Below are 12,476 nucleotides of genomic sequence, written 5' to 3'. Positions count from 1 at the left end.
GGCAAAGTTACTTCTCTTGGTGCTGAAGTTTGAGGTTGGTGAATCCTCGATTGTACCATCCCGGATGCTCCATCATTATGAAGTCTTGCAATGATTCCTTCAATCTCTACAGTTCTCTATGATCACGTAGCAAGAGCATTCATAATGGTCTCCAACTTGTACTTCAAACTTTCAGTCATACTAATATCTTGACCTCCAACTATTCTAAGAGAAGGAAAGGAATGACTCTACAAGAAGGCATTATTGGTTTAGAGGAGGGTACTCCGCAACCTCTAAAATACCTTAAAACCTTTAAAAAGAGAGGTAATCCACTCTCTCTAAGAAAGATAAGACTCCAATATTATAATAGAAGAAATATCAATTTAGAGGAGGGTAATCCACAACCTCTAAAATGCAGGCACCTTCAAGCAGAGGGACAATCTACACTCTAACAAGAAGGAACTAGCTCTGATATGAAAGATGAGTATAGTCTCGACAAACTGTCACAAATTTAGAATACTAACTGGAAATCTAAATAAGAAGCTCAAGAAGAATCGGTAAGAACTAGATTAATCAGATGAATACAAGAACAATACTAGAGAGGTGAGCTAGAGCTCCAAGAGGTGTGTTGTCAAGACTGAGGATCCCCTCAGTCTCGGCTCCTATATATACTACAAGCTAAGGAGCTTCTCAAAAAGCTTCCACAAACTAGGAAGCTTCTCAAGCAGCTTCTACGAGTTATGAAGCTTCTCAAGTAACTTCTACGAGCTTGAAAACTTCTCAAGTAGCTTCTACAAACTACAAAGCTTCTCTAGAACCTTCTAGAATCTTCTATAACTTCTTAGTGTATGTCCTTGACAAAAGCACAAATGATGAAGAAGAATTAGATGAAGACTTGAAAAACATAATATGAATGAAACAAGATTTGAATTATTTGGTGCATACCATAAGATGCTTAGTTTCAGAGGAGGTGGATATCATGTGGTAACATGTCTATATGATAAAAAATATAAATATAGATATTATTATAAAATAATATTTAATATTATCTTGGCATGAAAATTATTTACAGTAATATACATATACATATATACTAGAGGAAGCCTATTTAATAAGCTAAATGATACCATTATGCATTCCATTATCTTTTTGGTTCTAGTGTTTGTATTTTTATTTACTTAATAATCTATGTTTATGCATTTTTCTTCTTGTTTCACATTAAAAATAAAAAAATATACATATATAGATTTTAAAATTTTAAAAATATTATTTTTTTGTAGTTTTGTAACATAATTCATGATGTTACATTTTTATAACTCCTCAAATATGAACACGGAGTGTGTCGAGCATGAGGCCATGGTGTGAAAGTGATCCTGGTGTGAACAGGGAAACTCCATGAAGGGAGTTATTTTGTTTAGCATGAGGCTGCAGTGTGAATGGGATCCAGTGACATCCCCGGAGCATCTCGCAAATAACTCTGTCCATCCTGTGGTTCATATTTTTGGGGGAGTAATATAACTGATTTTAATCGGTGCTAGCAACCTCATCCATTCAATGATTTTCGTGGACAGACACTATTGTTTTTTTCATAAAAGTAAATGAAACTGTAATGCACTCTAACATGACAAATTACAAGTCACATTGTGCTCTACATATTAAATATTAGACAATGATACATTCATGAATAAGGTTACTACCAATCTCCCGATTACTTGGTATGTTCCATTCCAATCGAAACATGAGAATTGGACCCATTTCAACAGACCCAAGTACAAGAAACAATTATCCCAAACAACCAAAAACCCTAAAACCCAACAAACTCGCAACTTGGAACGAGACATGCACTGAGACACATGCACGAGACCGTCGAGATTGTCTCCACTCTGCTTTGTCACGATTCAGCAATCATCGATTCTGCCGGAATCACCAATGCAGATTTGAATTTGCTGCGCACATTGTCAGGGTGCACAATTAGTTTTGATCCTCGGGTTTCATGCTGCAGTCAAAACGAACTGATTCTTAGGATTAGCTATGATATTGCACTTACACCATGCCATTGTTGCGGGAATTGCAGTAAGAATAGCAACGTGCTGTAATTTGAAGCTGCAAGTGAAAATCGTTGTGAGTGATTCCTCAAAGAGCAAGGCAGTTGAAGATGCAACAGGAGTTGGGGGTTGGTACCTCCCGATGAATCGCAAAACGCGGAAGTGAGACTGGTTTCCGTGAGGGCCAGTTCGGAGACGAAGGCATTGCAATAGAATTTGATTGAAGTGTATTGCTCTTTGGACTGTCCGCATAACGAAGGGAATAGATTATTCTGTTCGCCAGCTTTGCAGAGAAAGCTTCGGCACCGAAGTTAAGCATGAAAATCAGGTTTGACACTGAAGACATTCACCGAATTCGCTGCTTGTCAGGTTTCACGAGGCATAACAGACTATTGAAAGTGACGGTCTCAATCATGCATTCCAACACACGAAATCCCATCTGATGTTCCGGATTCAGTGGCAGTGATTCTTTGAGATCCCACATTCTGCAGTCCTTCGGCACAAATTCATGCGAGTCGGCACAACAGGGGTCAGTCCTTGGGTTTTTGATTGGGCATGGCGCAACGAGAATCTCAACCTTTGACCCAAATATCAGCATTTACCACAAGGAACGAGAGTATGAGATGACAGTTCCGGCAGGCAGCAGCGTGTACAATTCAACTCCTATGTTGCCACACGAGCCAATTCACCTGAGCTAGATTTTGACTTGGATGTAGCGGTTCTTGATAGGTCCACCGCAGACCTCCTCGAATCTAGTAGGGATTTATTCGGACGTAGGTTAATTTGACAAGTCTTTGCTTCTGCGTTTCAACCGTGTTAGGTTGAACAGAGGGTGCAGTTATAAAGTGTTCTTCGGTTGAGATGACCAATTGAACCGTGGAGGAGGAAGACAATATGGCTCAGAACTGGTCCCACAACCAGCGGTTGGCGCAAAGGTTTTGAGCCACATCATCCGATTGTTGGGCACCTTCCCATTGAGATCCACGCCGAAACCATGGTAACCTTACCATTACAGCGTTCCTTTGTTGCTGCCTGACGTGCACAGATGTGAAGCTACAAAACGAAACGCTGTCTTTGGATTCACCCAAAAGAATCTGCAGCGGAGTGGTTTCAATCAGGATAGTTTAACATGTGAACTTGTGGAGTTTCTCAGCAATGGTGATATGACTGGGCGGATTCCACATCAACCTCCTTGTGATTCCACTCCGTCTCTCATGAGCCTGGCAGTTGGGACTGTGTTATCGATGTCGCCTTGGTCATCAAAAATGTCTTTGAATGTTATAGAGAGAAGAGGATTAAGTTAGGAACTATTTTCAGACGTGAAGTGGTCTCCGTAACTCCGCTATCAGGCCAAGCTCACAGTTCTCTTCACAATCGAAAACCCAGAAAGCCCTCACGCTAATTGCTTACTTGTTCCTTCTCGCTCAATATTACGGCCTCTTCGGATCATCAGTACACAAATTACATACTAATAAACTCTTTGGATAATGTAGTGCTTGTGATTTCCGTTTTCGTTCGTGGTCCCAGATATGACGAACCTCAGATGCACACAAATTTAGAGCCACACGGTTCTCGTTGAAGCTTTTGAAAATTCTCGGCAGTGGGTTGTTTGCAAATCTACCACTTTACCTGCACTTGTGAAACTGAAAATTCTACAGCCGACAAAGGAAGTCACGACATAAGCACACATGGAATGGCTATAGTTCGTATGAGCTTTTGGATTTTCAGTCGTATGAAAAGGATTTAAGTCGTATGAGCTTTTAGATTTTCAAGTGAAGTCTGAAAACATGCCTTCTTCTGCTAAAACATTCTGTTCTACTTCTCACTTAGGGTCGAGATATCATATTCGTCTAACATTTGTGCTCCAGTTGTGATTGGTATTAGCATGTGTTATACTTGGAAACAGGGGCGTGCCTTCATCAAATATGACGCCCACGGTGGGTTATTTCTTAATTGCGTTGGTGGTCTTTGTCTCTTTTGCTCAAGGTTGTGGGGTGTAATTCTCAGACCTCAAGAAATTGATTGATTGATTGATTGATTGATTTTTATTTTTTTATTTTTTATTTATTTATTGTTTTTCAAAAGCGTAATATCTTGCCCATCCTCCAAAACTAAACCTTGGAGATAAATAAGAAATAGTATATCTATCTACTATTTTAATTCATCCATATCATAATTCCATTCAATGAACATATTTGTACAAGACTACTACTTTCATCTATATATATATATATATATACATAAATTTAATTAATAAATAGGAAAATTTCTTTTATCAAAATAAAAATAAAAAAAAACATTTTGAAAACAAAACATCTTACTTTTGGGATCTAAAATTCATTTACATATTTTATTAAAGTGAAAAGATGTATAATAATATTTGTTACAAAAGATTTAGTGGCTAATGGCATTACATGCTTTAACTTACTCTAAACTACAAGAAAACAATTAATGTATTTCTTCTTGTAAAAACACTTGGATCTTAAGTGAATTCAATAGCAATTTAATTATGACAATAAAAAATATGTTCTTTGTATAGTATTGGAAACAATTCAACATATCACGCAATTTTGATAACACCATATACAAAAAAAAATAAAAAATAATATAGCAAATGCTAGTGGAACAATTATGTATAAGAACATCAAGGAAACAATGGACTGCTTTAGAGAATCACATAATTATTTAGAAATGTTTCTAATGAACTTGTCATTTCTAAAATACATATGTAATAAAATTAAAGAACTATGTATTTTTATTTCTATATTTTTTCTTTCATATTTATAATTTCTATAGTAAATACAATACACAATCATCTTCCAAAGATGTCTAAAATATGTGCTTGAAATAAATTTCATGAAACAATTTGGTAGTATTACAAATAAAAGTTTTTTTACAACACAAATTCTAAAAACTCTTCAAAATCTCCAAAAATTTATATTAGTAACAAACTTTACAAACAACTTATCAATAATTCTTTAAAACCCTACATATGAACAATATCTAGATGTACACCATACAAGTAGAAAAAAACCATTTGATCAAATCATAAAATCTAAGGAAAGTAAAAATCTTTTAATAGTAAAGAGTTAATATAATGATCTTATAATAGATTATCTAAAACCTTCATCTTTGTATAAACAAAACCTATTACAAGATAAAACTTAGCAACAAAGTAATCACTCAAGCTACTATAATGATAAAGGTGGTACATGGATGCCACAGCTCTTGAAATTTCATCGGTTGTTTTTCTAGGTACCTACCCCACAAGTCAAGATTCCCATGCTTAATATTTGAAATAAATATAAATGTGTCTTGGCTGCAATATTTTTCTTCTATTTATACTAAATGTCATAATTCCATACCATTCTTAATCAATCCATTTCAACAACCATCAATTCAAAATTGAAATTTATGCAACTCCCAAGTTGATATAATCTTTCTTATTATCTTTTAGCCAATAGTTGTATTACAACATGACATTGATTACTACTAATAACAAAGATACTAGAAAGTCTTGGATCAAAACTAAAATACAACAGATGTGTTAATAAAATTAAAGATAGCTTCAATTTTCATTCTAAATCTACTACCTACAAAGAAGGTCTTTTAGAAACTTCATAGAAACCTCAAAGCCTGTTGCTTAAGCTTTGTAAGGTATTCTTTGCTTCCAATATAACTTCCAAAAAGTTAAAATACTTATAGATTTTTTCTTAATAGCCATGTGACAAATCTATAAAGGTTTAAATATGTAATCAGCCTTTAAAAAACTTAAGAAAGCTTATTAAGAAAGAAAAAAATAAATTCATTTACTAAGCAAATATGTTGTCAAAAATATTTTAATTTATTCAACTCTATAAATAAAAAATGAATTTTATCTTAAAAATAATATTGAGTCCAATTTCAAAAAAATAGTATGATATTTGTGATAAAATTATTTATTCTAACCTATTTTTTAAATTTTTAATCTATTTTTTATATAATAATTAAAAACCACAAAGTAAAAATAAATTACTGAAATTATAAAATTAACTTTTTATATCAATATATAACTTTAACTACCACATTTTAAATTTTTTATGCAATAACAATAAAAATCCAAATAAATAAAATAAAATTTAAGATTTATGCTTAAAAAACATATTGTAATATATCTCAATTCAGCTTCTTTTATACTACTATTTAAATTTATTTACAAAACTACAATTATATCTTTAAAATCATTAATTTAAAAATTTATTCTAAAGCAAAAAAAAAAAAAAAAAAAAAAAAAAAAAATCAATGAAAAGTATTTAGGAACAATAATTCTTGAATCCATCAATAAACCAAAAATTTCTTAATATTCATAATATAATTTACATACTAAGTTATAAGATAAGAATACATAATATATTTTGTAAAATATTATATTAAAATTTTATTGATATCATATTTATTGGCAAGGAAATTATAGAAAAATAATCTATTCATAAATCTTTTTGAAAAATTATCAAATATTAAATATGAAATTTATAAATGCTATTAAAATGGATTTTGTAAAATTTTAAAAATAAATCTCCGAAGATAATTAAGCTTTGATATTTGATATACATATAGTATTATGAGTATTAGCTTTGTTCATATTCATAATTTTGAATCTAATTTTGTAATGAGTAAATTGACAAGTTTTCATGTTGTTCATATAGAGTTTGAACAATCCCAAACTTCCTACTTACAAAGTCTTAATTTCAATTATAGCTTGTATTAAACACCAAATGTATTAAACTAAATAAATGGTCATTTTTCACAACTTATGGTGACTATTGATTTATGTTTGGTATTATTAAACCATTACTACCACATTTTAAAATTACCTTGGGTTCTTTCTTTGTGAGATGTAACTAATTTGTGCAAATCATCTTTACTTGCTCATGACATAAAACTATATTGTGACATAAAATTGTCTTATATACATCAAAGACTATTTAATTTCTTATTTTTTTTAATTATATTCTATAGAAAATAAGACTATCTATTAATGTATTTGTTTATACAATCTTAAACTTTGTATTCTACATCTTTATCATCTTTTCTATATATATATATATACATATTATGCAATCATAAAATTTTTTCTTCTATTTTTTTTAAAAATATGCTTGTGCATTTATTCCAAAATTGAATAAATAACTGTAAAAAAAAAATTAAAATCACAAATTTATGATATCTAATACAACCTGAGTGATTTTAAGACTATTTTTTTTTTACAAACATTCTATAATTAAATACAAATAATCAGTTTGATGATGTTATTTTTTGAAACTTATTTTTGAATTAATTTTTTTATTTCTATAACCTTCAATTTATCAAAACGTTTTGAAATATGAGTTGAACATAATTCAATGCACAAAAATGGAATCTTTCAGTGTATATGGCCTTATATAAAACAAAAGCGTAAACTAAAAGATAACGACAAAAGACTCTTTCTCTATACTATGGTTATTATTTTAAAGAAAAAAAAAAAAAAAAAAAAACCTCATAAACATGATATGAACAATTCTACTTCATGTTGTGATTTATCTTTATAACAATTTCATTAATGTCTATAGTATATTGTCATCTCTTTTCATATCATCATTGTTTTTTTTTGTGAAAGAAAATTTGACAATGATATAACCAAAAATATACATTCATTTGAAGTTCATTGAAAAGATGCTTCCCATTATGGTCGACGTGTGTAATATAGGAGCACTTGTGATAAGCAACTGATATATTCACAGTACCAAATTGCAATCATTTTTTGATGAACTTGTTAAAACCACCAAATTAGAATCACACCCATACTGAGCACAAGTAGAATGTTGATGAGTGAAAAGATCATACAAATACATGCTTTGACACTCACTTTGACCAAGAAGTTTAGATCTATTGCCAAAGTATCAATCATAGAAGTGACATGGATTCAATAAAATACTAACACACTGAGAATTAGATGATGATGAATGTATTCAAACAACATCAACTTCTTGACGCTTCAAACCTCATCATTATATACTAAAATTCTTGTGCCAAAGCTTTATAATTAAGGTACAAATACATCCAAAATTCTTAGATTTATTAATAAATATCAGATTAATTAATACATATTGGTAAATACAAAATTACCTTTAGATAGTTATAAGTAGTAATGAAGAAGTTACAACTACTTCTCTCCATAAGACAATATAAAAGACTTTTATGAATATGATGTAATCAAGTTATTGTAATAATATACTTTATGATTTATATTATTGTTATTGTTCTTTCTCTTACATGGTATCAAAGCATTAATTGTCTTTCATTTCTTTTTTATTATAAGTAGAAAATTCCACCTACTTTGACTTTTCATAATTCTTCTCGCACTCCATAAATATCCTTGCTTTCTACAAATGATTATTGCACTTGGAATATTAAATTGGAGGTGCTCTTAAGTCAAGTAGAATTATGGGGAATAGTTAATGGCTTTGAGGTTACATCTAATACATTTAATTTGGTGTAATATCATGCTTGGAGTTTGAAGGATGTCAAAGCCCATACAAAAATACTTCTACATTGTGGAAATAAGTAACTTATGATATTACACAAACTACATACATCAAAGGCAGTTTGATAATACATCAAATATATTTATAAACAATTAAATAAAGCTTCTCAAGTACATTTCTAATAGAAGCTTTGTCATTTAACTATGGATACAAATAAAGATGTTCATGCATTTATAAAAAACTAATAATATATCCTCGACAAAGTTGCCATTGTTGGTTGTGTTTTCATCAAATTGCAACAAGTCAATTTCTTATTAACTTTTCTTTTTGATTCTTGGAATACACTCATTACTACCTAAGCTAAGATCAATGATTTAATATTTTCAATATTATTATTGAATATATTACTATAAACAAAAATCAATTGTTTAAGACATAACAACTCTAAAATTAATACCTTTTATGTAAGAAGTAAATTTATTAAGAATAATACATCTCCATATATTCTAAAATCAAGTAGTAACTCCTCTCAATAAAATTATCTTGAATCATCTCATGTTTTATATTTCAATCCACAAATTAAAGCTCTTATCTACCATTATTGTGGAAAATAAAGATACAAATTTCTAGAATATCATAAGAAACAAAAAGTTCAAATGAACAAATCCAAATTTCTAAGATCTTATTGTGTTGAGGTACCATTATACCTATTTATGGTAGTATCTATTGATACTCTTGATTAACCATGGTATCTAGATTTTGAAGTCAATAATCACATATCTCTATTGAGAGATTTTTTCAAAATTTTATATTTCACTCATTACTCCAAGACTTGTTTTATTAGGAGATAACAATTTTCATATTGCTCAAGGCATTGAATATGTTATTTTACAACTTAAATCTGGTCAATATGTATAGATTTCAAATATCTTGTATGTTTTAAGATTGAAAAAGAATCTTCTATCAATGGCTCAATTCATTGAGACAAGATACACAAAAATTGAGTTTATCAGTAATACATGTGTTATCACTACTAAATCACCTTGGACAAATGAGGTTCATAGTTTCTCAATCTCTAAACAAGACAAGCTATATTCTTTTGGTGAAGGAGTTTTATTAACTCACATGCATGAAAATAACCATTGTTGTCTACTAACCACCTCACAGTAGTCAAACCATACAACAATTTTATTATCAAACAAGGCTCGATTAATAGCTCATTAATTTCTGATTAGCTATAAGCACATGTGAAATTGCAATTACTCTTTACACACCTTGGCAGCTCCTACACAATCTCTTACTCATTAGATGAGTATTCCATCTTCCTCTAATTTGTACTTCCTGACAAATCTTAAGTAGGACATGGCATCTTTCAATTTTCCATCACCTCTAAGATCTAGCACTCCCATATTTTGCAACAACCTTATGGCATAGACTTGCCTAATCCCTATTGATGGGATTTATGTTGGTGCTGTGCAAGCTAAAGTAGCCTCCATTGTCAAAGCCCAATCTGTTAAGATACATGTAAGTTTAATTTCTTTTGATCAATTCTTATTTATTAAGGCCTTCAATGAGAGGATCCAATCTAGTATGGCCATTGTTAGTAGGGCCATGTCTTGTGAGATCCAATTAGATATAAACCTAGCTAGTGAGGTCCACTTTGATGTTGCTAGAGCTTGCCTAACTTAGGCTAATGTGGCCCAATTCCACATTATTCTAATCAATATGGCTCAAGCCAATGTGGCCATGGCTCAATCTGACAAGGTCTAGTTATGCAGTGTCAAGATAGAGAGAGTTTGCCTCAAAAAAGTATTGGGCTCTTAGCTATCACTAATTGCTCAATTAATCTTAAAATTAAAGAAAGCCCTAAGTTTATATACAAAATTTCCCTTTTTGGAGCAATTACACCAAATACATAAGCCTCAAGTAACCAACAACACCCAAAATATGATAAAATCCTTTGAAACCTTGTATACCTTGATGTGAAAATTTTCTCAAACTTCAATACCTCATATCTCCTAATCCGACCGTCCAAACTTATTCAAATTTTATAAGAAGTATTGATGTATTCTTATCAAATACCACAACAAATTTCAACTGCAAATTTGCCGCCGTTCTTCATATATCACCAAAATCCTAATAGTAGCTTCAAATCTTAGTTTTTTTTATACCTATGTGCAATTTTCTTCATATCTCACAAACTAAACATCCAAATACTACAAAGTTTGTATGTATAGTTTTTTAACACAATTATCTATCTTTTTTTAAAGATTTGAGCTAAAAATTCTTCTAAAAACTTAAGATATCGCTCCAACCATTACCATGAATCCAATCACCCACTTACTGCCTTTGATTTGGATGTGCTGACTTTAATTCTCTATAATCTATTCATTCAAACTCCAAATTCATCAAATAATAAATAAAAAGTATAGTTTTAGAATTATTTTTTTTAAACTTCAATCGCTAAGCTTTTGTTGCTCTTTGTTAACGTATGTTATGCATCATAGAGTGATAATAGGTATAAAATTGACACCTTAACTTTGAGCACCAATAATGCCTTCATAAAAACTCCAAATCACACAAAATTTCATCCAATCCATATTCAAAAATCCCAACCTTCAAAGCTCAAATGACCTTGAAAGAGAAACCCTAATCTCTAAATAGGCCTTGGACAGCCTCTTTGAAGCCCATTCGGCATGGTCTTTGACCAATAGGAATGAAGATCCCTATTCCTTGCCTTCATCTAACCATGCTTTGCTTTCATTCCTCACAATAAGCCTCCTAATAATTAAGATTTTCTTCTTTAGGCTCTAATCTCCTTTCAAGGCTTCATACTAAACATTTAGGTTCTATATATTCTTTTTAATGTCAAAATCAAAAAAAATAAAAAAACAAAGTAAAGTTTCTTATACCAACTCCTTTTAATTTAATCTACTAGCCCCTCTAATATACATCTAGATTTATTAACATATAATATGTTTTAATTAATTTTTACATACTAGAAGTATTTACAATACAACAAAGGGGCCCAATATTGCAAGGTACAAGCCCAAGGGGCCCATGTTTATATTCATCTAATTAAGGTAGTTCTTAGCAATACAATTGCTTGGAGCATTGCTACTTGGTACAACCGGACCCCTGATAAGAACATTCTTATCTCAAATTCAACTATTTCAAGTTCAAGCAAAATTCTAATCTTATTATATCACTGATTGGAGTACCTTAATCATTATAACATAGAATATATGGCATGCCATCTTCTTATTTTTGGATTATCCTTATTATCAAATAGTTTATCTTTTTGTGATGGTTGTATTTATGAAAACCACAATAACACACCTTCTCTCAAAACACCTACTACACGTACGACAACATTATTGGTGTTGGTTCATGCTGACCTTTGTAGTCCTATGGCTATCCTTTCTCTTAGAGGGGCTTATTATTTCTTCTTATTTTTGGATGATTACTTGAGATCCCACAATAATCTTTTTTTTCAAAAATAAATCTAAAGTTTTTGCTCTTTTTTAAAAATATCATTGCCAAGTTATCATTCAATTTGGCCAATCCTTATTAATCCTTTGAACGGTGTCATGTTGTTATACAATTATATGATGAAGATATGACTAAAAATAATTTTTTAATTAATATACTATTATATTAGTTCAACAAGAATTCAAAATATTTTAATAAGACTTTTATGAAAGTCTCTTAGCCTATTTTATTGTCTTAATAGCAAGTAGATAAAAGTTAGTTAGTATTTTTACCTTCTATGATATAAAAACTCTTTTACTATCTTAGAAAGGCCATAAATTCATAAAATCGGAATAGAAGAGGTAAATGGTTGATATGGTTGATACTAAGATCAAGTTGAAGGTAGGATTGGACTAAAAAAATCCTTAGAATAGATAAGATTGATACCCGAGGGTCGACTATTTATGAGACAGGGCTG

At 30.8% G+C, this 12,476-nt stretch overlaps 1 long non-coding RNA gene across 1 annotated transcript; it reads right to left on the bottom strand.

Annotated features, from left to right (window-relative positions):
* Positions 1–1,596: 1,596 nt before the first annotated feature.
* LOC149986774 (uncharacterized) lies at positions 1,597–2,509 on the bottom strand. The gene is made up of 2 exons (XR_016499881.1): positions 2,161–2,509; positions 1,597–1,925 (listed from the first exon to the last, which is right to left on the bottom strand). It is a non-coding gene; the product is annotated as an uncharacterized LOC149986774 (long non-coding RNA).
* Positions 2,510–12,476: the final 9,967 nt, after the last annotated feature.

Source organism: Physcomitrium patens, chromosome 21 (assembly GCF_059467195.1).
Source record: "Physcomitrium patens ecotype Gransden chromosome 21, ASM5946719v1, whole genome shotgun sequence".
Taxonomy (NCBI): Eukaryota; Viridiplantae; Streptophyta; class Bryopsida; order Funariales; family Funariaceae; genus Physcomitrium; species Physcomitrium patens.
This window is presented reverse-complemented; position numbering and strand designations above follow the sequence as displayed.